A 27,970-nucleotide genomic window follows, 5' to 3' on the forward strand; every position below is an offset into this window, starting at 1 on the left:
CACTGCTTTCCTACCTTCAGCTTTTTCAGAATTCTTGCTTTTTCTAGAAAAGTAACACCTCTGTTTTCAAAGAGATGTAGGCTTAGCCCGCATGGATATCAACTGGCTCTGCTGTCCCCCTCTGAAGGCTGCTCACCACATCTGCAGGCTCACAGAAGCCTTCCCTCACCTTCCACCATTCCTGGCTGTACTTGGACATTCTTGAAATTAAATGATAAACTGTTTTTCAGGGCCCTTCTGCCAGCCAACTTTAGGCTTACTACTGACTATGATTTTCAGCACCTGTGGGTTTTTCAAGAGGCCTCTTTCTTTTTGTCCCCTTAATGAAGGGCACATTTGACAAGACAGGTCAGGATTTTGAAATAAATGTATATGGTAACTTTCTCCTATGATTTCAGCATCGAATGAACTGAGTTCTTCTAAAGCTTAGGTCCTGCTCCTTCCTTTTTACATTAACCAAAACCATAGCAAAAGAAAAACTTCCAGACTAATGGTCTGAAACACAGATTTCTGTTGGAGATGTTTTTGAATCCAAGTCTGTTGCACTTTGGCAACACACTGTTGTTTTCACTTAATTTTCCTGACACCCCGCCAATAAAGCCAAAAGTCTATTTAGCAAAAGTGATTTAAAGTGCACCTATCTCATCTGAAAAAGTGACATCTGCTGTTCTAAAGATAACATGGCATTTCCGATGGGAACAAGATACTAAATATCTAAGTCTTGTTTGTCATCAAAATCTGGGAAAACAACAATACTTATTGGAAAAAAAAAAAAAAAGGACTTATTTGGAAAAAAAAAAAATGTTTTTGAAATGCCTGCTTTAAGATCCTGCCCTCTCTTCTCAGCTTGTCAGACATTTAAATTTTGAATCCTAAAGTAATTCTACTGCTAAACATGATGAATTCAATTTGGCGTTTAAGAAAGTTACCTTACCCCATGAGTCATTCAGGTCCTCTCTTGGAAGTAGCTTTACTGATTTCAAATTTTTCTGTTTAGTAAACAGGCCCATCATTTTTTCTGTTGAAAAATCATCACCTTACAGATGGCTCACGCAAGGACTATGTGCCAGCTGACTCACATCCTGAGATAAAAGTTACAATGGTTTAGGTGATTTTTTTCTAAATCCATTAAGTTAAACCAAAGAAAAATCCTTACAACCTAAATCAATTGAGATTTAGCACAAGTCTGAATTTAGTTGGAAAGTTTTTTTTTTTTTTTTTCTTTTTTTTTCTTTTTTTAAAGCATTTGAACAGCTTAAGTTTCTCAGTATAAACAAAACCTTTAATGTCACTTAAGTCCTGGAAAAAGGGTTTATTTGTCTTATGGACAGATAAAGTCCTATCCCAAGCAACAGATCTCATTCTTTGTCAATCTGGTGTCTTATGCTGTATTGCATGGATAACAAGGCATGCATAATGCATAAAAATCATGAGACACTGGAAGTTAATTATAATGTTGCAGAGTTTAAGGGTCAGGATTAGCAGGCTAGGATTACTTGTCAGTAGGAGTAAAATGACTAGAGAAGAAGAGGTCCATCATAGTATAGTAATAAATGGGGGCATTAAAAGGACATCTGTGAAGACTATGTTTTTTTGTTTTGTTTAATTATTATTATTATTATTAAATTAAAAGGAAAAATCTGATTTTGAAAATTGGTCCCAGGTATCTAAAATTAGAGAAAGTTATTTGATTTTTGAACTTTAAACTTTGTGTTCTTTAACTTTGTATGCATTTCCTTTTTGGCATTTGGGAAGCACACTTTCCCTCTGATATTAGTTCCATTCCAAACTTGTGCTATGAAAGGAAAAACTTTATGGAAAGAACACAGTGCCTTGATTGTCCCTATATATTACAAATAATAATAATAATAATAAAAAAAAAAATCTGGAACAAGCTGAGCAGCACATGGGACTAGATATGAACTAAATACATGTTATGAAAAGAAATGATACCAGCTATAGTTTGCAGCCACATAACATTTTCAGATACATTTAATTTCCATGCTGCCTCAGTAGTATTTATCTCATGAATGGCTAAAAATTAGATTTTTCCAGTGAAAAAAAAATATATATATAAAAAATATCAGAAGGATTTGGCTTGGCTTCTCCAGAAACCTTCAGCTGTTTGTATTCAGGGAGTAGAGATATTTAACGTGGGCCTGGTCCTCAAGACTTTCCTCAGTTTTATATTCACTCCCTATTCTGAAAAAATTTTCCAGTTGACTTCACTGGATACTTTTGCTGAATTTTAGGTTTAACTGAGAGCCAGTGCTGAGACTCTGCACATGATTACTGTTGGCAATGAAAGTCAATAACACTGTTTACTTGAGTTTTCTTAACTTTTCTTTGTACCCATGAACAAAGTTTTAACCTTGAGGTGAAGAGCCTTTGATAATTTATCATCAAAAAGGGAAAATGTACTCTTCAGAAATTTTCAAAGAAAATTAAAAATCCAAATCAAAAAAGTCTCTCTCTGTAAAAACAGACAAAATGGGAAAGCAAGTGTCCATGTACTAGCTACTTAAAATATGTGGTGATAGTATCTTTGAGATACAAACGACCAACCAACAGGTTCTTAAAAAATAACCCCCTTCTTTTGTACACGATATGGAGAATTTCTCTGATTTGTTGCAGCTTTGTCAAACCATTCTCTGAAGTGCACATATGCTGCTATTGCTATTCCTAGCCCTTGTGGTTAGATTGCCACAAGCCAAGTTTCCAAAAGAGAATATTAAGTTCCTCCAACAAACTAAAGTGTCCAGTAACATAGTGCAGTATAGTTAGATGTTAAGATAGTCAGTAAATAAAATAATATATTGCTTATTAGTTATAGGACAGCTGAAGCCAAGTCCAGGAGGTGGGTAGGATCTGAAGACTTCTGCCAGACACTAAGTTAGCATATGGTGCTAAGACAAAAATAAATAAAATAAAAAATCATAAATTGGTGGGACACATTCTTTTGTTGCACATAGTCAAAGGGTGAAATCCAAGCCATGTTGAAGTGACCAGGAAAAATCTCTGTGAGCCAGGATCGCACCTTATTAGAAAGTAATTAACCTCACTACTACTGCCAAGAGTTTGAGTCTGCAGGCACCAACCTAAGCTGGGAAACTTGCCTATGCTACAAGAGCAGAAGTTGCAAAAATGTGCAGAGCACAGCAGGAAGGAAGGTTGATGTTTGGAAGGTTTGGTGTTTCCATGATTTTATAGGAGTGTCTCCTTTTAGCCATTATCAAAGACAATAAGCAGTGATGTGTAAAGACATAAGACATAAATAACAAGATGGCATTTCAAACATTGTTTTGGTGGTAGACAAAACTCACAGCTTGCAGATCTTACAACTCTGTCTACAGCATAGAAATGGGCCCAGCACCCTCAGATCTGAGTATTGGTTTGAAACTTGTGCCCCAATGTCCCGACTGACTTATTTTGAACGTCTGTTGCCTATACACAGACACTCTAAGTTTTGGAAGGAGTCTACATTGGGTTTATTTGAGGGAAATCTCTAGTTTAGAGCTGACCACATTTTAACCAGCAGATTTCTTCCCTTTCCGTTACACCTACATGCTTGTATAACTCCACTTCTCCCATCCACTTTGAAGGGTATAGCAGTGGTGGCTGAAGTAGGAGAAAGGACCTATGACAAATTACACCTTACCAATAGAAAAAAATAGTAAAGCTAACCTATCATATTGAATATCATGTTTATTTTGAGATCGTGTTACTCTTTGTTAGGGCTGCAAAGTAACCTTTCAACCTTAAAACATATAAACCAGAGGTCTGTTGGAAGAGTGCTTACAGCATCCACTGAGAAAGAGATCACAGAACAGTCTTCTACAACATTACTTAATGCAAAGACTTCTTCATGACCAGCCAGGCTAAGAATAACTAAGATGGGTAACAGAAATTCACTCAGAGGAAGATCTCTTTATTTGAATTAGTCTGGAAAAGACCAAAATGATGCTGACTGAAAATGGTAAATGTTCTTAGTGTGAAACAAGATGTCATCTCCTCTGCCACTGAACACCATCTTCCAAAGGAGCGATATGAAGCTTTAATTTGGATGGCTGGGTAGTGATGTAAATTCAGAAAGATTCTTTTTTCTTCTAACATTACAGAAAAATCTGACCACAGTGAGCCAGATAAGTGCTAATTACAGTAACTGACTCTCTGGAGCTGAACATGAGCATGATGCATGTTTTAGCTGCTAGAAAACACCCTTGCACTCTCCCCAGCACAGACCACCATGTCTCTACCAGGCCTATTTGACACTGGCATTCATTCAGCTTCGTTGCTGCAATGCAAGTACCAGACTGCTATTTATCTTAGAGGCACACTGTGCTAAAGGGCACCATGAAATCTGAACTCCTGTGATAAAGATGGGGTTACAAACCCCAGGAGAAAGTACACAGGAACAGTAGAGAAAGCATTTCTGAGTCACTGAAATCACTTTTCAAAAGAGCTTAGAGTCAGGTTCTGGCCACTTACAGGAACTGCAAATTTATTTATTTATTTTTCTTAAAACGCTTTTCAAAAAAAAAAGAAAAAAAAAGTAAACAACTAAAGTTAACATAAAAAAATCCTCCCAGATTGAAAAGAAAACCACATCTGAAATACTAAAAACCACTGCAAACACCAACAACTCACAACTCAAAAAATTTTAACCTCAAAGACACTGATGTTCAAATGAAGAGGTTCAAATGAAGGCATGGGGGTTTCTGTTGATATTAGTGATGTAGACACAATGAAAATACGTAGAAGCAGATAGCTGTTATAGTGGGGGCTCAGGTATGGTTCTGGTTTTGCAATCACAATTCCTACTGTTAAATACAGATTTCTTTAGGCATGGTCTGAGGATGACAGAATATTTTCTGAAGTCAGTAACATCTAAGCACGTACTGGAAGGCCTGAGGTCAGCATCAGACTGTTAGCATTTTAAAGATTGTTTTTAAGTTTTAAAATTTTCCTTAGATGAGAAAAATATTCTACAAACTATTTTCTCCAAAGAGGAATTTGTGAAAGTGCTTCTACTCTCATTCAAAGAGTATTTTGATGTTCGGATGCAGTGATTAGAAGTGATAAACAGTAATGTTTCAGTAATGTTTTCTGGTTCAGTAGTGATGGATTATGCAGCACACAGTCAAATGAACATTATTGAAATTGGCCTGATATTAGATATCCAAAGCATATGTTTTCAGACTTGTTGACTCTGATTGTTAATATGATTGTCTACCATTTTAACTACAGTTTATTTCTAGGGAGCAACTTCTACAGTTTTAAAATCAGTCTGTACATGTTGTACTTAAAAGCAAATGAAGAACATTTAGAGAAGGGAAGTAGCACATGTATATTTCCAGAAAGAGAGGAGGAAAAAAAAAAAAAGTGCCCCTCCCCCCCCCCCCCCCCCAAACAAACAAAGAACTATTTCAGCGGAAAATGCATGACAATAAATACTTAGCTGTAAGCAGCCTGGCAGCAGAGCACAGACACTTTACAAGGCACACTGGAGAATTGCAAAACACAAATAAAATAAATCCAATACATAAAACTAGACTAAAAATCTTATTTTCATTTGTGTTTATGGGTAGTAGTATCAGATTGTAACTCTTCTTAGCTTAAAAAATCTAGAAAAAAAAAAAAAGAAATATCAAGAAATTTTCATTGAGTAAGCTACCATGATGTAGCCCACATTTTCACATTTGAGATAACGGAACAAAAAAATGTTATATGATTCTGTATGGACAAATAGCACCGCCCTACTAATATTTAGGTCATATGAGTTGTGTCACTCATATCAGAGTTACAATATCCTGATTCCACCTGTTTTATAACCTACTGACATTTCTTTTATCCACAACAAGGGTGCAACGCCTACCTGAGACTTGATCTGCTCACTTTTTCTTTGATGTTCCTTACTCTGCGCCAGGGGTCATAGTGCTGGCAGACATGCCGTGGGGTATGAATGATTTAAAGCAACAGGTGAAAGTCTTTAAATGAGTGTATTTACTGCCACCTTTCAAGGCCTCTGCATCAGCTATGCTTGATCGTATTCCATGAGTGTTCTCAGATGCACTTTCCATTGTGTTGCTGTTTAGTAGCACGGTCATATTTCATGTAAGTTAGCTATTCCATGAATTTCACATGCTCATCCTGTAAAGCTGTTCTTGCATGGATGGTCAATCTCCCAGGCTTTCATCACTCAATAAGGGACAGATGCTCTTCAGTATCAAGCAAACTAATAGTATTTCCTACATCCCCATGAAAACACTTCTGCTTGCATCTCATCTTCTTGCAGTTTCTTCAATGTCTACCTCTCTCACCTCCTCTTCTCACTACAAAAGTCTGAAAACATTCCTATGCCTTAAACAAGTTGCTGTTTCAAAGTGATCTTATTTTCCCTCCTTCAAAGCGTTTTCTTAAAGACCACGTCTTCTAGAGCTATTTTATTCCATTAAACTTTGGAAGCTCAGCACCACTTGAGGAATGAAGTGACCTTAAGCTGAAATTCTAGCACTAGCCTCTGATCAGATGCTCCTTGTTTGCACAAATGCAAATAAGAAGAAACACCAGAAACACCTCTATTATCTTCTACTACCTCCCAAGGTTTTGCTACTGCATGACAGCTCTAATAATTGCAATCCCAATTGTGCAAAAAATAAAAATAAAAAAAACAAACAAATCAAACCCCAAAACTGCAAAGACCCTTAACACAGGGGGAAGAAATATGGAGGACTGCAAAGTGCAAAGAACATCATTGTAGGTCATCTGCAAATATAATCCTATTCACTAAATAACAGACACAAAAATGACTGCAAGAATGTGAAACCAAGTTTTCTGATCTGATGCTCCAGTAGTGAAATTTTCTATACTCTGTTATGAAACTAAAATAGTTCCTTCTTATCTACTTTCTTCTTCATTTATCTCATAGCAGAACGAATGGGTTTATCATACAAAGTAAAAAATAAATAAAAAGAATAGGGTGGTTCAGGGGCAATTCAGGCTGGATATCAGGAAACGGTTCTTCACCAGGAGGGTGGTTAGGCACTGGAACAAGTGTCCCAAGGAAGTGATCACGGCACTGAGCCTGCTGGATTTCAAGAAGCATTTGGACAATGCTATCAGACACACGGTTTGATTTTTTGGGTGATCCTGTGGGAGTTGGACTCAATGATCCATGTAGGTCCCTTCCAACTCAAGATATTCTGTGAATATTTCTTGACATGAATTAATCCAAGATAAGAGACGGTCAGTCAGGATATTATGATATTTAGTTTACATATAATAGTGAGATCTGCTCCTAATGTTGATAAAAGAAGTCAATGCAGATAAATGGCTGGAGAGCAGATCAGGAATTAGAAGACCTCAGTTCTAATATAGGCTACACCACTACTTAGTTAAGAAGCTACTACTACTACTATTTAGTTAAGAAGCTGTCCAAAATACTTAATTACATAATGCCTCTATTCCCACTACAATGTGCTTCACAATGTGCTTCTACTATGTAGCAATTAAAATTATGTAAATATTTCCTTAATAGATCCAGTAGTCTCAAAAAAACAAACAAACAAACAAAAAAAAAACAAAAAACAAAACAAAAACCAACAAGATCCATCAAATGCGTTTTTGAGTTTTTGGCAGTATCCTGCAGCATGTCAGGAATTTAACATATTCAGGTGCTTAGATACATCTAAATAACACTTTAAAGTAAATCTTTTTAAAATAAAATTAAATAATAAAACCTCATGGTCAGTAAAACACTGGAAGGGAGATAGAATGTTTTCAGCAATAGCTTATGTCTGAATCAGCAATAAAAACAGTCTCTGAGCATCGTCATCAAGGAGCATTTGATGTGAACAAAGTGACATCTTGTTTCATCAAAGGTTAATGAGTACAGCAGCTCTGTCAGCAATATATTAAGACAGCAGTGTCACTGTTTGTCATACTTGGTGAGCTCAAGGTAGACTGAAAGCATCACCATTTGTGAATTTGTTGGGACTTCTTTTACCTCCTGGTTCAGTAAGTTTAACGTGACAAGTTAGCATTTTACTATAAGCAACTCTACCTTGTTTTTCTCCAGAGTAAAAAAATATTTCCCTAAGACCAGAACTTGTTCTGACTGGAAAACTAGAGGCTTTTCTCAGAAAATTTTGTTCAACTAGAAAGTAAGGCAGAAAATTGTAATAAGACATCATTAACCACTTATATTTTTTTTTCTTTTTTTTTTTTTTTTCCTTTTGTTTTCTTTCTTTTTTTTTTTTCCTGTTAAAAGCCTTTGATAATTTGTTTTGTTTAAGAAAACACTATATTGCTTAAACGTTTTCTTTTCAATAAAAAAGTCTGTAAAACTTTCAGTTTAGATATTTATCCATAGCTGTTCATTAAAATCAGTGAAAAGTGTATAGTAACATCAACAGGGAGACAAGGAAAAAACAGCAGTGAAATGGAGCACAACCAAGTTCAGCACTCACTCAAATTCTCCTGTTACGTTCAGTGCTGTTGAGCAGAAAGATACTTCAACCAGCTCCTGAGGTGGTAGAGTTTTATGTCAGTATCTCAGCAAATTACAATGCCTAAAAAAGCACATGATTCCAGGACAGATTAAATAAGTCCTGGATGCATGAATAAGACTTTGGGATCCAGATCTTACATGCAACAGCGCTTCTCATGTCCTATCATCCAAGTTTGTAACAAGTAACAGCTGATTTTCTTACTGGTTAATATCTTATCTTTCTCTAACCTTGGAGTGGATGTGGACAACACTTCATCTCACATGGCACTGGCTTCCACAATCCATGACAGAAGCCAAGGACAGGAAACTTCTTTCTGCTCAGAAGCCACCCAGGTGAGGTTAAAGTCTCTGTAGACTTTAACATGTCAGTGGTGTTACATGGTGTTTACTATACTACCATTTATAAGCTGTGCTGATATTGTTGCTTCAAGTGCTTCTGAGGCCTGCTGCTATTGGCAAATCATAGCTATTTTCAAAGGCTTAAGTTTTCCCTCCTCCGACAGCTGAATGACTTGTTCGGGACAGTTTATTTCCATGACCATGTTTGTTTTACATGAACTAAACTTTCAGCTCAGTCAATGTCTGGCTAGACAAACCTTCACTGCAACAGCTTATTGCACAAAGGTCTTATTTACATCATCATGTGTTTCACAAGGCATAGACTTTATGGAAAAATCACAGAAAACATGGTTCAAACAGAGCTCAGGTGGCCTTATAGTCCATCAGGTTTTCTTATGCGATTCCTGAAAGAGATTTGTGTAATCCTGATCTAAAAAACATGTAATGACAGACAGCCTTTTCCCTGTACAATCCATTCAACCTTTTCATTAAAAAGGTTCCCGCTTCCCCATAAAATATCTACCTTATCTCTTTCTTGATACAAAACTTGTCTTAATCACCATAAACATAGAAAATAGACTTCTCTTTGTGTCTGTTGCAAGGTTTACCATGTATTCTTTCAGTCATCTCTGGATAGCTCAGGTCCACATGGACCTAGGAGTGCTACCACCTGCTTTCCTCATAGCAAGCAGTTGTACTGAATCAGGCTATGCAGTGATCAAGATTTTAACTGGCATTCTGCCTGCTATATTAATGTACAGCACAGTCCCATTTGCATAGTAAATAATGTTATTTCACTTCTTGTCTAGTATCCCATGCTATTTGTTAGGAATATAGATAACTTGGAGTTTGGAGATAGTTTTGGCAAATGCATTCTCTGTTTTTAAAAGCAAATGGAATAAAGAAAGTCATGACTTTTGCCCTGGTTTCCTAAAGAAGTCAGTCCTACACAATCATGCTACACAAGGCTTTCTGTCCACTCATCCCACACTCCCTAGCAACTTCTAATCCTGTAGGTCGCTTTCAGCCTGATTTGACAGGAATGAAGAGTTCAAAGACTGAGTATCTGAAAGATTTGTGGAAAAAAAGAAAAGAAAAAAAAAAAAAGAAAGCAACCAATAAAGAACAGAGCCTATCTGAATCAGAATAAGCAGATAACTTACCAGGCATTCAGAATACTTTTCTGAAAGAGACCTACAAATTATCTGTTTTGTAGGACAAGTTTCAGCTGAAACTTGTTCCCTATTAGAGCTGAACTAGCCTAAAACACGTATGGGACTTGCGAGTTCCAGAACTCCTAGGTCCATTTACATTAGCCTGGAAAATGTGTTTGCCATAATATAAAATTCTTAGTGAATAGGGTTATTATTCGTTTCTGTGAGGCTCCTTTCATCAGAGGATCTGAAAGTATGTGACAAAGAAGGCCTTGAGCATTATCTGTTATATTAATTGAAGAACAGAGAGGGGAAGCACCTTGCCTGAGGTCAATAGATCAATGGCAAACCCAGGTGTCCCTTAAGCAGTTCAAGCAGTTGTCCGTGCTGCTTCAGGCACACCTCAAACAGAATCAGATAACTTATTTTTACTATCCTATTCTTCCCCCCTGTCAGCTTGACGCTCAGAGTAGTGGTCTAGGCTACTTTTACAGGACAGACAAGAACCAGTGAAACACAACCTGTTTTCTGCAGAAAATAACGTGTTCTCACAAAAGCATCCAAATGCAAAGGTAATTCCTACACACATTAGTTGCTTTTGAAAATTAAGTTTTCTGTGTTTTTGAGTTAACGGAGTTCAAGAATCATCTTCAGCCATAGCAGTTCTCTTGCAGTCTGAAGGCAGAAACTTGCTGAATTTTGTGCTGGGTTTACTATAATTGTGCAGAGAATTTCCATTTGCTTTCCCTCAATCATGTAATTCTGTGCATTCAAAATCTCAATATATAATTTGCTTCAATACATTGTAGGAGATTCTGTAGCCCTAACTATTGCATTCAGCTATGCTAAATAAACCTGTTCCATAATCAATGCCTATTCACAAGCAGCTTCTAAAATCAACCTGCCTAAAAGATTCTCACACTGAAAATCAAATTTCATGGAGAATTCATGGTCATTTTACCAGAACCATTTTTATTATTCCAGACAAATCCATTCCATGTAAATGACCATGGGTAAAACCACAAAACAGTGTTCCCTCTGCTAAATATTAACAACAAACAATGATTCATTTGAAACAAGACTTCCAACTGTAATTCTACACCAATAACTAAATAAATGAAGTGCTAAAAGCACTGAAACCCAGTGATCTCTCTAACACAAAAAAAACAACAACAAAAACTAGCTTTTACCACAGAACAACATTTAAAACAAAATTATCTGACAGCCTCTCTCACTACCACAAGTGGTCCTTCTGATGTCCTCACTTTAGTAATGCAGATTTGAAGGGTCTTAAAATATTAAGATACAGCCATTAAAAAGGATAAAGAATACTAAATGGCATTAGCTTTTAAAATCTAGTTTCAGATACCTCATTCTGGTCATACGAAACCTTGATTTTCTTTCCTGTACCTTCTTCAACCCTGTTACAAAAATGCTAACAGTATTATTCCTTCGAGTCCCAGTGAAGCAAGTGACCCTTCTTTCTGTGTTTGGCATTAACCAACATGATTGGCAGACATAGATATCCAACCAGCATCATGACTAAAAATGTGATGCTGCATCACAGGTATTCTAAATATGTTTTAGGCATATACACTTATCTAATTCTGCAGGGATACATTTATTTGACCTTTTTTATTCTAGCTTTGGGCATTGCTCCAGTGAAAGACTTCAGCAAATGTTTAATTTTTGTCATGTATGCAACCGAGCTATCTTCTAAGCAGTGCCTCTGCTTCAGTCTTTTTTCACCTTAAGTGCAGAGAGGATTTACACATGAGCCTGTGCTGAAAACCTCATGCTAATTACAGAAGCCAAGCTATTGATAGCAATCACCTTCCCAATACTGCTGGAACATCATGACTGATTATTTAATAAGCATTAAGTCCTGCATTCTCTGCTAGGAGAAATAATAGCATTTTTGAAAAGGATGTTTGACTGAAGCAGTTTCCAATAACAGATTAAAAACAGCACAAATATACTGCAGAGAAAACAAGTGAAAACTACGTAAATCCTCCTAAAATGAAGGATTGTACCAGACATGGACAAGAACACTATTCTGAAAAAAAAGTATCTGTTTTGATGTGTAATGCACAGAAATACTCTGATTTCAATAAAGAACATACACTGTTAATTAGGTCTGAGTTAGAAGTAATAGCCAACACTGCGGGGATTACAGCAAAGTCTGAAATCTTGCTCTTACACTGAGTGTGATTTTTCTGATTTTTTAAAACGTTATTATTTTTTGGTGGGTTAACATTAATGAAAGGAGAAAAAGAACCAATGGAACATGAATGAAAACCAAATTAATTAACCCAAGTGATTTTTAGATGCATAATCAGTTTCAGAGCCTAACACATTGCTTTAAATGGCTAATTAAAATATGACTTGGGATGTAAAGGATTATGTATGTGCTTGAACAGAGAAATTGGGATTTGGATTACTTCTTTGATCATTTAGGGTATGACACTGCAGCCTTTTATGCACATACCTAAACGGGATGGCTCACATGAATAAAGTTAGTCATGTGCATGTGTGATGGCCAAGGTCTTCACAAACACAGCAGGGGACTTTAGGAAAGCCTAATTCTACACTTTTGGCTAAAGAGAGGGATTCACAAGCTGTGTATTGTCAGATATTTGTCAGATATCTACAAGTCAGATATTTGTCAATCAGGCACAGAGATAGTGCTGCCACATACAGGATTATATGTTTGCAAGGCTGTGCTTCTGATATGTCTGGTGGATTTGCTACACACACAAAAAACAAGGACTGGATGTTCTGTTTTTATTTGCAGGCTAGGATCCCACTTTGAAAACCATTTGATTTTAGCAAATCAGTATAGCTGCTATCTAAAATGAGATACATGAGAAACAGAAGTCTAAGTGAAATCTTTTTCCCCACCTGCTTTCAAGAAGTCAAAAATGCACATGCAATGTGTTTACTTTCTGGTCTAAGAACTGCCCTTTTCCACATATTCAAGCCTTCAAGATTTTTTTTTTTTTTTAAATTGTGAATATTGTTTTGAAGTATATAATCTAAGATTTTAATTTGGAAACAAAATAGCATATAGTCAGTTGCATCCTTAACTTCTCTGTGAGCACCCTTCCAGACTTTCAGATATCAGAAAGACAATGTAATGTGCTATGTAGGACTTCAAACTCTCCTACATCAATGCTATCTAGACATATCCCCTCCCCCCCCCCCCAAAAAAAAAAAAAGAGAAACAAAAAAAAAAAGATGAGTAATCAGGTACTTTGATCTGCCTTCCTAGCAGTAAGTGATTTATCCCCAAATATATTTACAGCTATATCCCAGGTCCCCACAAAGACTGCATGCTGGCTCCTTCAGTCCGGCTAACACACCCCTAGATTTACCTTTGTATATCACAAATGGACAGGAAAAGGAAAAAAAAAGTCCTTGTAAAACTGTTTTTGTTACTAGTTTAAAGTGACAGTACAAGATAAATTCTCTAGAAATTCTCTAGTTACCAGTAAAATATTTGGATTCTTATTTACTCTGAATTCCTCTATATTGCAGATCATGCTGCGCATTCACAGGAATGGTCAGAGTGCTTTAAATGCAAGACAAAAATACTTATTGAACAGTGAGACTGAGTGTGTAGTCACTGCATGTACAAGCTCAATATATCCATCTCAGATGTGCAAATCTTGAATAAAAATAAGTACAATGAAAATACAAAAATGCAGAAATGCATAGCAAGTATTAGAATGCCATCTGATCTTGCTTCACGGTCTGGTTGTGACTTTGAATGCTGAATTATAATACAGAGGCTGAAGATGTTTTTCTAATACCACGTTTCTATAAAAATTCTTTCTAAATATAAGAGAAGGAATACTGCATTTCTAATTGTCTTTGAAAACCTGATGGAATACTAGGCTTATAAATTGTGCGTGGGGAAAAAAAAAAAAAAAAGCCAGAGACATTGTAGGGATGAAGGTAAATTGCAATTAGTCAAAATCAATAACTGCAGGTCAAGTGGCATGAATTTGCTTAGGCTTCTACATCTCAAGAAAAGTTAACATCACCAAGCAAACTTTGATCTCACAAATTCCCAGGATGTTCTTTTAGGAAAAGATGGTATCAAGAGGAAAATTTCGAGCTAAGCTCTGATTCGCTGCTTATCTTCCAGCCTACCTTGCCTACAGGTATTTCTGTAGTGGTCCTGTCTGTCTGAATTGCCTGCCTCATGTTATGTTTTAACTATGACATGCTCTTGGACAGAATCATCATTCTTCCAAAAAGCTTAGCACAATTAAGTCCTAATCCGTGACAAAGACTCTGAATGCTAAATATCATAAAGTAAGGGTCAAAAAGTTTCAGATGCCATTCCCTTATCATTGACTTTCTGTGAAGGAACAGGCAAATCTGTTCTCCTTCTAAAATGGGCTAAATACCACCATCTTTAGCGTAATGACAGTTACTTGTTTAATACTCCTCGTTTTGAACTTTTGAAGTAGTTGGACTGGTCAATTATTATAAAGACTTTTCCTTCTCTGCAGACACCAAAGAAAAAAAATGCTGACTAGGACAGAGGAAAAAGTAAAGCTGGATGGATCCAAATCTGCAAGACTCAATGAAATCTAGTCTTAACTATTTCAGGAACTTATCAAAATGGTCTTTGAACCATTGGAAATCATCTCTGTGAGTTTTTGAGTTTGGGGGGATGGGGTTAAAAAGAAAAGAAGATGGAATCACAGACTGACTTAATCATAGAATCATAGAATCATAGAATATCCTGAGTTGGAAGGGACCCTTAAGGATCATCAAGTCCAACTCTTGACACCGCACAGGTCTACCCAAAAGTTCAGACCATGTGCCTAAGTTCACAGTCCAATCTCTTCTTAAATTCAGACAGGCTCGGTGCAGTGACCACTTCCCTGGGGAGCCTATTCCAGTGTGCAACCACCCTCTCTTAAGTCAATTCCTGGAAAGATTTTGGAACAAATTATTAAGCAAACAATTTTCAAGTACTAGAATATAACAGTGATAAAGAGTAGCTAGAACAACATCATGGCAAGTCAGTCCAACTTCCTTCTTTGATAAGTTAATAGCCTTGGTAGATAACAGTAAAGTGGTGGATATATTTCAGCTTAAATAAGACTTTTATAAAGTTGTGTACAATGTGTCAAAAATTTATCAAATAAATATATGAAATGTAAAAACCCAAGGGTAAGTTCATAACAATAAACAGCATAGACTATGTTCACAAGTGACTGAAAAAGAACATCTATTAGTGATTCACCGCTAAAAGGAATTCTTACAGAGGAATGAGTATCTGAAGGATCCTTGATGCATCTATCCTGGAAATAATTCTCATTTAATGAATGATTGGAACAATGGAGTAGGACAGGCAAATGCTGCATTCTTGACAACTATGAAAATAGTAAAACATAAGGTGATAAAACAAGCTAAAACAATCAACATGTCTAAAAACAGAAGATGAACTTCAGTGAAGGTGACTTTGAAGTATTGTATTATGAAGGAGAAAACAAATCACAGGTAACCACAAAACAGCTAAAGGTTGTAATACTGCAAAGAAAAACAATTGAACAGGAGCATATAGTGTGACAGTTTAAAAACAAAACAAGTTTTTGTTCAGGTCTTGCAAGGAATATTGTAGAACATAGATCCTGCAGGTGAGACCTCAACCTATGTATTATATCATGAAAGACACCTCAAATTACTTTTTATATATTCATATAAAGAGACTTTTGTTAAAGTTACATATTTCTTCTTCCAAACACTGCATTTGCTTGTGAGCAAGCCTTGTTGGGATCTAGGTACTTGCTCAGCTATTACAACAACAACGGTAACCCTGGTCATTTCTACAGGGCATTCCTCTACTGTGAGGAAAAATGCTATGGGCATCTTCAATGCCACTGCTAATGGCAAAGAAAAAAAAAATCCTCTGCTGAAGTCCTTGCATATTATTATTCATAGCACAGCTATATGATCAATATAAAAACAAAAATTTATAGTTGGTCAAGCAGATTTTTATAAGCTGCAATATGCTGGTTTTCTATACTGTGGACTGTAGAAGTTTCTCACAAACATATGAAGATTTAGTAGTTTTAGCAAGGAGGAATATAGGGCTCAGAGAAGATTCCAAAACAATGCAAGTTCAGTCAGTAATATCATGACAAATTGATATGTGTTTGGCACAGCTCTTGCTACCTCTCCTAAGCTGAACCATCAGAATTATATGCAACTACTTTTCATCATGAAGGCAGCAACTACGAGATTTGGCAGAGCAATTAAGTGTTATGTGCTTCCTTCCTCACATTAATTCCTTCCTCATTTCTTCTCCTCAGAGATTGCTCTTATGTTATGGTGTCAATGACTGTAAGCAAGTAGCTTTTTAACTGCAAGATAACCAGTATGAGAAACAAAAGCATCTTTTCCCCTACTTAAGCAACTGTGTTAATGGTAATTGGAAATAGGTGTAAAATTGTTATGCTATGTTTAGTATTGACAATCTGCAAGTCTCCATGGGTTCAGAGCTGTATACATGGAACACCAAAAACTTCCAGCTCTCCTTAGCCACCAAGGTGTAATTTTGGCATATTACTCAAGAAAGCACCTCTCCAGCTCCTACCCCATCCCTGCCTGCCACGAGCACATGGACTATATACAGATAGCAGATATCCAGCAGAGCATACAGAAAGAAAACTTTTTCAAAACAATTAAATTAATTCAAGTAAATACCTACTTGACTTTGTAAGGGGGGGAGGGAGTAGGTGGTCAGCAAAAAAATTGCTACATAATTGGGCTTTGTTTTCTCTGTTTGAACTTTCAATCCATCCTCACAACATCTTTGAAATGTTGTTTACAATGAGAACAGGTTACAATGGAGCAAGCTTGATAAAAGTTGGTGAAAAACAAGGTCCAGAAAGGACTTCACATACTGAAATCCATTTTGCCTAGGAAATCAGTGAAGGATCACACTACAAAATAATTTGAACCACATGTATAATTTCTCAAACATTTTTGAATATTTTGGAATGAAGGGAATAAAATTAGGCATTCATACAACTGAATTGAAATTCTAGTCAGATATTACAAGAGTACAAAAAAAAAAATCCTGTTATTTACTGGATAATTTGCTGAATTTTCTTCTAGGATGTGCACTGTCATGAGCCAATAGAAGAGCCAAGACAATAAAGGCTGACTAGAGGTATGAACACGGGACTGCTTGTGAGGCCACACATGAGACATGTTAAGCTACACTATGCTTTGCTTTTGGCATCTAACAAACTGGTCTGAGTGAGCATACCTGCCAAAAATTACATTAGCAACGAGGTATCTTATGTCTGTGCCAACACATTTCCCTTCAAACATGGAAATAACCTACCCCACGTGTCTGGCTTTCACTCATGCCTTGAAAGCTGAAACATATCTGTTGTAAATTAATTCAAGTTTTTGCTTTGGATGAAGGGACCAGTCTGCTAGCTTCATGGGATTTGGAGCACATAACATAAGAGGAGAAGCTAAGAGAACTTGGTTTGCTCAGTTTTAAGAGGAGAAAGTGAAGGGAGATTTTATGGTTTGTTTCATCTATATAATAGACATTTTTAAAGAAGACAGAGACAAGCTTCTGGAGATTTACAGTGAAAGGAAAGAGGCAACAAACACAAACTACAGCCAAGAAAATTCCAATTATATACTTTTTTTTTCCTTGCTATGAGGCTGGTCACAGACTGGAACAGGAGAGCAGGGAGATGGAGGTGTGCCCATTGTTGGAAAGGTTCAAAACCTGAATGGATACAGCCCTGAGCAACCTGAGTTATATTTGAAGCTGGATCTAGCTTCAAAGTTGATCTTGCTCTAAGCGTGGCAGCCTCCAGGCTCCCCTTGCAGGTTGAATTATTCCCCAGTTCTCTCAATGAAATCTGCAGCAATGCTCTTAGAAGAGTGTCTAACAAGAAACAGGGACTGGTCCTAATGACAGCAAAAAATAGAGGGTCAGCTTTAACATGATTCTCTCTAGGTCCCATACACCAGTGGACTATTAAGAGGCATTATTGGATTGAAGATTTGCCCCATAATTTGTAGTGTATGCTGTAAAAGTATAAAAGTATTTTTTTTTTTTATTGTCTGTGCAGAAAAATGAACATGCAGACTTCTTTTTTCCTCCGTTTTAGTGATATAACAGAACTCTCTTCTTTACAGTTGCATGGCATACGATAATTCTGTCTTCTTAAAAAGAAAAAAAAAAAAGGCAAACAAACAAACAACACAAAAACTACACAGCCTGAAAAGATTCCTATGGTTAGAACTAAAAGCAAGCAAACAGAAAACCCAAACAGGATCTGAACTTCATGTTACATTTGCATCCAGCATCTGTAATATGATCGCAACAAAACAGAGGTTTTGTTTAGAATTAATCTGAATTCTAAACAAACAAGAATTAGAAGATGCTCTTAAATCAGATATAAATAATGCATTAAATAGGTACTGCACTGACCTTGGAGACCTTGCATTTCCGTACAAATACCCTAAGGATCAAGATACTTTGTTTTTCTCTTCCTTGGTTCTCCCTCATAAAAAGAATTGAGTGTTGCCTTCTTGCTGCTCTTTTCCAGTTTGAACACATGGGAATGCAAATTCAAAAGAAAAAGAACCATCCTACTATAGCACGGACCTCAGTGCAGTCAATTTATCAAAAATCCCCAAAGTAGTTCTAACATATAATGAACAGAAAGGAAAAAAAAAGAGCACATATTCCCTTACAAATATATTCTTGATTTGCTTAATTTAAAAGTGGTCAAACTTTGGATGGCCAAGACTTTTCCAATATCCTTACACAGCACACACTTCCAATTATTCATGATATGCAGAGAGTATCCATAAAGATCTCCTTCATTCAACTACTATAAGGTAACTTGTTATAAGAAAAAACAATTCTTATTTCTCAATGAGATCCAGATTTAGAAACATGATCCCATCCAATCTGTGTTAGGAACCCAAAGGAATCTAAACAAGTGCATTGAGAGTAGAAATCTGACACACCAGGACAGAGGATGGTATTGTGTAGAACAGCATCATCCTTCTGAAGAAATATTTGTCTCTTCACAGTTTGCATAGATGTGCATAGCTGGCCTTGTATTACAATGCCTTAAGATACCACATGCAGATACCCTTTGCAGAGTGCAAATCTAAGTAATTTAAATGAAGGTAAAATGCAGAGCAGGCACATTATGGAATGGAAGAGGTTTTTCTCATACTGTTTTTGTTTCTAGCACTGTTTCTTAGAACGTTCATCCTTAGGCCTTATGGTGAAGAGGTTTCTCAGACCCTCTTAAAGCAAGTTTTCTCCTTGCCTTTGTCTGCACATTCCTAGACATTTTAGAATCCAACTATGACATGTGCTATCTGGAAGCAATGGCCACAGAAAGGGCCTGCCTGCCAATTTATCCTGACTAATGTAAAAGAACAAATCCTCCATTGTTGCCCGCGCGCCATATGTCAATACAATAAAATCACTGTCTTCTGTATTCAAGGTTACATTTGTTTACGATTACAATGTTTGTTTCTTGCTGTGAGACTATAGCTGTGCATGCTCTTTCTTCTGTTAAAATACAATTTTCACCACCCCCTGTTAATCCTTTTCCCACCCCCCACCCACTTCTTAACAGAGCACATAGCCAGAGGAGGAAAATTCTCTTGTATATACATAAAATACCCTCATGATTTGTTTGTTTGTTTAAGTGTTAAATTTATAAATTTATAACAGGTTGTAATAGCACGCCTGTAGTGATGACATCTAGGTACAAAATTTTATTTAAGTACCCATTTTACTTAAATATAAGCAAGTTGGTATTTCCACTGAAGCCAACTTGAATAGTTGTATATCTTGCTGTGCTGGCATGCTACTGAAAACACCACAAAAATAAGGAGACCCAGCTTTTATCCCTGCTTCTCCTACTTGACCTATAACTCTGCAGCAAGTCTCTTTTCCTGTTCAGTGCTTTCCAACCCAACATAGAAAAAAAACACATATGATATTTTTTCAAAATGCTTTGAAACCTGAGGAAGGATCATTACAAATAGATTGTCAATTCAGATTAAGATGTCTAAGACTGCAAAGTTTTCATAGAATCATAGAATATCCTGAGTTAGAAGGGACCCATAAGGATCATCAAGTCCAACTCCTGGACTTTCCACTTGAAGAACATAGTCCCTGTACTGGAGAACAATGCTGCTTTCAGGTTTCCATCAGAGAAGATGGAAAGATGGTACCACCTTTTTACAACTTGGTGGCACCTACAAGAGCTCTGCAGACAGATGCACAAGAAAAAGCTATAGTAATCTTCCTTCATGAGCCTGCTCTTGTCCGTTGGGCTCACTCTCCACTAAGAAAGAGGACATAGCTCTCAATGTTTACTAACTACAATTTTCTTTTAAATAACGCAATGCTGTAACACAAACATCAGGCAAGTCAGACTCTCCAGTGCTTGTAACAGACTTAATCCCGTAAGAAGTGCTCTCTAGTGCAATCAGCTGTTCCAGAAAGGTTACAGGATGTGGTACTGTCAACACGTGTCCCAGTGAAAACCTATCCCCCATTAGACTCCTGCCAGAACAATAATAAAAAGTTCTTTGCAGTTTCCCATGGGAGTGATAACTCTTGCCTCCCTGGTGTGGTTATTGATAAAAATCCGACTGGGGTCAGGATGAATGAAGGTAGCCGCCAGGTTCCACCCACTCACACAATATACACTTTGTCTAATGCGCTGTTGCAATACAAGCTACAATATCTTTGAAGTAAATATTTGGCTAGTTAAGCAATTATGCTGAAAGGCTTCCCTATCTTTATTATACTAGAAAGAAATGCATAAATCACCTGATCTTATATCTTAGAAGAAATTTCCTCTAACTGGGGCAGTGGGAAGTGATTTTCAGGTTGTGAGCTGAAGTAAAGAAAAGGGAGGAAGGGGGAGGAAGGAAAGGCGTTAAGGCACTTTTTTTTTTTTTTTTTTTTTTTTTACAGTCAGGCAACAATATTAAGTATTTGTTGATGCCACAAAGATTTCTAACAGGTCAAATGCAGCTGCATGTAAAAGGACAGGTGTGTTACAGCTCTGAATGCTCTTTTAATAAAGATAACATCTTTATTGTAAAGGAACAAAGTTCATCATTTCCTGTTAAAGATGTCCATGCAATACTAGTGCAATAGTCATAGCTAAATATTCACTGTTTGTGCAATAGATTTCATTCTTGAGCTCTGCACATGACTTGCTCTTATAATGCAAGTCTGTGCCGTGACAGCTATCAGACTTGAGCTGTTCTGCAGAAACAGGATGAAATTACAAGTTCCTGACTTTGGTTTTTTTTTTTTTTTTTTTCTGCCTCTGTTTACAAGGACAAGTTGCTTCACAGTTTCAGAGGAAGTCATTACTATAAGGATAATTTGCTTGGATATGGATGAGAAAATACTCAGCAGCTACATTTCTGTTTCTTCTGCCTATCTCTGGATGTAAATTAACTTATTAACTACCAAGGTAGGTCAAATAGAACAAAAAAATAAATAAATAAAAATAAAAGCCAAAAAAAAAAAAAAAAGCCAAAAAAAAAGGCCTTGGAGACACAAAAGACTGACCTAAACAACTCAAAGGCCTTGTGAGTAATAAAACATCTAATATTTGCTTTTAGAAATGTTACCTCCCTGAGTGACTGGGGAAGTGCGATTTGTGCAGATATCATTATTAATTCATACCAATGAATACCAATAAAAAGTACTAACTCAAGCATCAAGTCACAGTATATAAGCAGAAAATGGGAGATATTTGCAGTCCATTTATTCATTAACTGTACTATTCCTAAAAGGCAGAAATAAGGGTAAAAGATGGGTACAAATAATTGGAGATGAAAAAGCTGAAAATGTGATTTTCTTTTGAACAGAACAGAGATTTTCTTCCTCTGTAGATTTTCAGTTCATTCATACAACCACATATGAATTCGCCACTGAACAGTTAGGACCATGAGAAGCTATTGACTGTGGTGTTCCAAACATAGCTTTTCTGTATGTATGTGCAGTACATCAAAGCCACAGACAGGAAAATGGTACCAATGAAGAAGATTGCAACATATATCTAAGAACTGTTCTCATACAAAAGAAGAGAATAGTTTGAAGAGCTAGAAGACAAGAATGTCCCTCTAATTTCCCAACATGATCTAAGAGACACCCTGCAACCCTCATTAGACCACACTTGGGGCATGCAACTGCAGGGCATTTACAAAATCACTGAGTCAGGAGTCCTGTTACAGAAGAAACAACATTTGAACTGAAAATAATTAATTTATGGACTTAATTCAAAAAACTTCCAACCCTCTGGGTTGGAAGTTTTACTGGGGGTGGGAGGGGGATGTATCAGAATGCATTAAGAGTGAATACTAGATTCCTTGCCTCACCTGCCTCACCTTTTCTACTCAGGCAATATACAATGTTTGGCTTATAACTTGGAAAGACTCACAGATCATTTATGCATAGCATACTATCAGGAGCAGCCAAGGATACTTGTATTCAGAAGGAAACATCTCAGTACTTGGTAAGAGTGCTTGCCTCTATTTATCCTGCTGAAGCCAAAAACTCAGCCTTGACATACGAAGACTAATCTTCCTAATAACAACATGAAAGCTCATGAACCAAGAGGGTACTCTTTGATTACTGATGACTTTGCTGAAGGAAAAAAAAAAAAAAAAAAGCTATCTGAAATTTCACATTAAAATATCTCACATCACACTAGTCTTGTGTCCTGCTTATCTTTCTGTTATAATTAATAAAGGAACTGTAGAAAGGTTTTGAGGCTTCAGAATGTTCAACAATTTTCATTATTAGCACAGCAAGTAATTAAGAAACAATTACAATAGCAAACAACAGCACAAAAGAGCAAGAGTAACTCTATTCCAGTCAGTTCCAGAACCACAATTGTAATGTTTACACTCAGTCTGTTCCCTCACCACTCACATATTTGATAGATCTATTGGGATTTTATCAATGAAATGAATTATTAATTTTCAATGACAAAACAATTGATTATTTTCTACAAATTAATGTACTGTTGCCACACAGTTCTTGCCATCCTCTTATAAGGCATAGTACTTACTAAAGGAAATTAACACTTGCAGTGTTTTTAGTTTATTAAAAAGGACTTTCTGCAGAATGTTGATCTATGTGATAATACCCATAAAATTGTTCCCATAACAGAAAGGAAAAATCAGTGGAGACTAAATGGGAGAAGGGCCAAGTTCTCCTATCACTGACCTCACTATAAATCAGTCCTCTGACTTAAGGTCAACTATTTCAGATTGGTACTCCATGCAGCTGAGTACCTGGGAATGATAAAAAAACAGAAGCTAGGCAAATTTTACTTAAAGAATTTGTTCTCAGTAAGAAAATACATATATATCCTAAACTCTATGCATGACTAGCTTAGATTACTTCCTCTCATAGAATAAAATACACTTTTCACTAACACATCTATCAAATTTGTTCAGGTACAGAAGAAAGAGGAGTTGAGAGAGGATCAATCCAGCTGCTATGAATAATTTTGCAATTGTTTGCTCCCAAAGCTCAAAAGACTATGGATTAAGTTTCCAAGGTACAGAAACCATTCTCTATATGTATTCATGACTGGGACGGGAAGTCATAGAAATATTTTGTTTTTACCTGTCAACATCTCTGTGTTTCCTTGATACAACCCGTAACCTCAGTCTACAAATTTGAGTACTAAAATGAGGGAAAAACATGATTCCTAAAAAAATAACAACAATCATAAAAAAAAAAAAAATTGCTCATGGAATTTCTCTGAGTTTAACAGCAAATCATAAAGAATAAACCAAGTCTCTATTTCAACCTTCCACATAGATGAAAAACAAACCAAACTCTTGTTATTGTGTAAATGGTCTTTTATACTGAATACTTCACATGCAATTATTGAGTTTGTATGAGCCAAAGCAGCTGTTTATGGCAGAATATAGAAGAGTTCTTACCACTGGTGATTCAAGTACAGATATAACTGATCACATATAACTTTGATCAATGTATTCTCAAGGCATTAATACTTTCCTTAAAGAAGACCTTGTTTCTCATATAACTGAATGGCTTGCTTCAAGATAGCAGGTCTGATACCAGCTTTCACATCTTAGTAGAAATTCTAAGTACACTTTATCCAACCTCCTAAAATACATGTTATCCAATACATTGGGCCTCTTTCAGTTAAATACTTGCCTAGTAACTTTATTTCCCCATATTGCAACAACAGGTTTGCTTTGCAAAATTTAATCACAGCAGCGTTGCCCACAAAACTACACATGGCATGCTCTATTCCATTTTCCCACGCTTTTTAATATTTGTCATATTTCATCTTTTAGTGCAGTCCTAATGAGAGCATATTGGAACACCACAGAACCAGGCTCATAAGAATGTGGTCTTGAAATAAAACATGGAACAGAAGGAGCATTGTGTTACAGCCTCTGTTAATGTTTTAATGGTTGAGAGATTTCCAGCATGTTGGCAGTGTCAGGACAAACCAATTTAATAAATTATTAACACTAATCAAACATTTTTATGATGGCAGTCAAAACTTCCTTGGCAGTTAAGGTTAATTCTGTTGAAGTTTGACAAAGATGTTACTGTTTGATGGAAACCATGTTTAAAACTACAGCCTCTTCAAATCAAAACCTCGCGCTGCACTAAAGAAATGGTTAAGCAACATGTCTCAAGTACATAAAGAAACAGTGAACGCAGGGCTACAGTGTTCATAGGCAGAGCAAGAGCTGACAAATGTAAAATGTAATTTTACATAATAAGTGAATAAGTAATAAGTGAAATGTAAATTAATTACAGCACATCTAATATGCCTGCCACAGTCTGGAAAAGGATAGAGACTTATTGGGAAGAGATAATGCTCAAGCTGTCAAAAGAAGAATGCTAAAATCAATCAATAAATAAAATCTAGGAATTCCTGGCATTTGACAACAGGGGTAGAGAATTAAAATAAGAGTTCTGCCACTTTTGAGGTATTAAACTTTGGAGAAAATATTTTTAAAACTCTTTCATTCAATAGGTAACTAATAATAACAATGCCAGACAACACAACATTCAATCTCCAGCTCAACTAGCCCTGCCAGTTAGTTTAAATCCAGCACAGCAGAAGCTAATGAGGGGTATAGATTAACAATACAATGTTTCTTAGGCCTTTCTTAGGCCTCCCCTGGGGCATCCAAAGTCTATACATCAATCTCCTGCAAATTGATGTGGTCAGCCTGTGACAAGGGTCAGGTTTCCAGGACCAGCTACCAGGCATGATCTAGTCATTTTGAGTTAACCAGACAAAGCTCTGTTCTGCTGAGCTCCAGCCATATAAAATTCACAGTTCCCCAGGCTTTTAGTGAGCTGAAATCAAACCATAGAGAACTCTCTGTTCTCCTCTATGCCCTCTACTTTCAGATCAGCTCACCTTTCTGTGGTGATACAGTTAGTATTTTGCTCTCTTACACATGATGCCACCTTGGAAACCTTAGGCTCACAACCATATACTAACCAAACTGTTTTCTTTTTATTTATTTTATGCTGATTAATTAAATCAAAAGTAGTGACAAGAAGAAACACACTTGTTTATTTTAAACATACAAAAGCAGTGAGGAAGAGAAAACGGTGCTCAAAAACTTTTGTTTGCTCTTTTTTATTGAATAAGCACACACAGGATCTTGCTTTTATCCAACAACTTAAGGGCCGCTGTTTTTTCAAATACTCTGTGAATTAGCTCAGTATATGCATATTTGTGCAGCCATCTATTAGCTTAGCTGAAGTCAGTGGATTTGCATGCAAGCTTGGTAAGCATGCCTATGTTCACAGTCACAGCATTGCAGCCTTGTCAGCTGCACTGAAAAGCACCCCTTAAAATAGGAAGAGACAAACAAGCAACCAAGCATACAACACAGAGAAAAGTGAGACGTTATGTCAGTAAGGTTTGTGCAGCCTGAACTAAAGTAGTTTTGAGGTAATAAAAAGTTCTCTGTTGATTTCAATGCTTTTGATGGCATCCATAGTCCTACAGAAACCGCAGCAGATAAGATTTACATAGTACCTATAGGTTTAGCACCACTTAAACTTACAATTAGTAGTTATTTCCAAGGGTAACATTCTTAGCTGTTAATCTATATCTGAAGGATTAAAAAACCAAACTGCCTTATAGGGAAAAAAATGGATTATAGGATCCCTGCTACATGAAAGGCAGATTTCTGAGACATACAATGTACTCCAGTTAACATTAAATATTTGCAGCTACTTGTGATCCAGAGATGTGAACAACAAGAAGAAAACAGACCTTTGTATCCATGTGGGAACTTAAACAAAATTCAATATATTTGTTATTCATAATGTTACTTTGACCATAATCCAGAAAAACATTTTAGAATGTGGATGTTCACATAAGAATCCTTGCAACTGTTACTTGTGCATTTATTTAAGCAAGCAAACAAACAAACAAAAAAAAAAAAAAAACAAAAACAAGCAAACAAAAAAAACAAGCAAACAAAACCCTCAAATTCATTTTGTATTTTGTCTGCTCCAAACGGATGGCAAGCACTGAAAAACGGGCAAAAGAAGGGAGCAAGACACTTGCGGCATGAACATCTGATGAACATTTGCTCATATTTATTCATGCAAGCACTCTGGAATTTCTCCGTCATGGACAGTCTTCCAAACACAACGTCATGCATATGAATGTACACAAAAAGCAAATAAAAAGATGCACTAATACCTTTGAAGTAACTTCGTGGCTTTTATCTGATGGATGCTTGTAAATGCTTTGTTTCATTATTCAATTTATTTTTGTCTTACACACTGCCAGCAAACTTCTACAGGGGAAAAATCCTCTCAGCGGCCAGGCAGCCTCAGTTCTTGTATTTCCGCTAGCTCCCTTGGGCAACAACATGGCTTGAGTAAGTTTCTGAAAGACAACTACATGAACGTGTTCAAAATTTAAGCTTGTACTCAAAAAAAACTTCCAGGGTTTTTCAAGATGAGCTCCCATCACTAGACTAGCCAGCAATAACAATTCACCTCTTTATTACATTATCAAACTTTTTACATTGATTAGGATGTAGCCAAGGATTGTTTGGGGTTGTAATATTAGGATTATCATCTTTGAACCATCTTGCAAATGGTTGTAAGAAATATTAAAAGAATTTGGAAGGAGTAACACAAATATTGAGAAATTATTAATATTGAGAAGACAGAGATACATCGACAGAAGAGATATACCTTTGATATGTCAGTATCACACATCACTAGAACTATCCCAATTCAACCGGTAGCTCAAACATTGGGAAACCAGCATGCATTCACCCGCATGTCTAAAGGAATTTCAGAGGGATGCTAAGGGAATACAAGGGCAACTGTGCCCAATCTGTGGTCTGTAACACGTAGACATCACATGTGCCTTTTTGAAGAAATAATATTTAAGCCTTTTGAGGTTCCCCAAAGGCATACTTTATATCCTACATTTACTTAAAAATAAATAAATAAATAAATAAATGTTTGACTTGGTGTGTGTACATTCACCTTTGAGTGCCTGTATGTTTTAGGCACATAAGCCATCAGTTAAAAGCAAAGTCTCAGTTTAAGCTGATATGAGTGGAAGTTTGAACAAACAATGATTGCAGCTCTTTCTTTTAGTATATTATCACTCATAAGTGATTTTACCTAACAATTTTGCAGGTCTTTTGATTTATTCTGTACTAAAGACAGAACATACATTCACATTATTGGAGCTGGTTACTATTACAGTTGTTATAAGGAACAGGCATTTTTAGAATGGCTGATAATATAAGAAGGAAATACATTATTAGAAATCAGTGTCAAGACTTTATTTAAATACAGATTCACCTGGAGTGAACCGTGAGCTTAAGTTACTTTCTTTTTTTTTTTTTTTTTCTTTTT

General features: G+C 36.3%; 2 long non-coding RNA genes across 4 annotated transcripts in view; one reads left to right on the plus strand and one right to left on the minus strand.

Moving 5' to 3' along the window:
* Window positions 1–27,970, minus strand: part of LOC311433481 — a 153,726-nt gene that overhangs the window by 103,894 nt on the left and 21,862 nt on the right. The gene's annotated exons all lie outside the window — the stretch shown is intronic.
* LOC311434847 lies at window positions 21,393–26,703 on the plus strand. The gene is made up of 4 exons (XR_014691768.1): window positions 21,393–21,524; window positions 22,457–22,571; window positions 23,521–23,624; window positions 26,613–26,703. It is a non-coding gene; the product is annotated as an uncharacterized lncRNA (long non-coding RNA).

Source organism: Aythya ferina (genome assembly GCF_964211825.1).
Source record: "Aythya ferina genome assembly, chromosome: 3".
Taxonomy (NCBI): domain Eukaryota; kingdom Metazoa; phylum Chordata; class Aves; order Anseriformes; family Anatidae; genus Aythya; species Aythya ferina.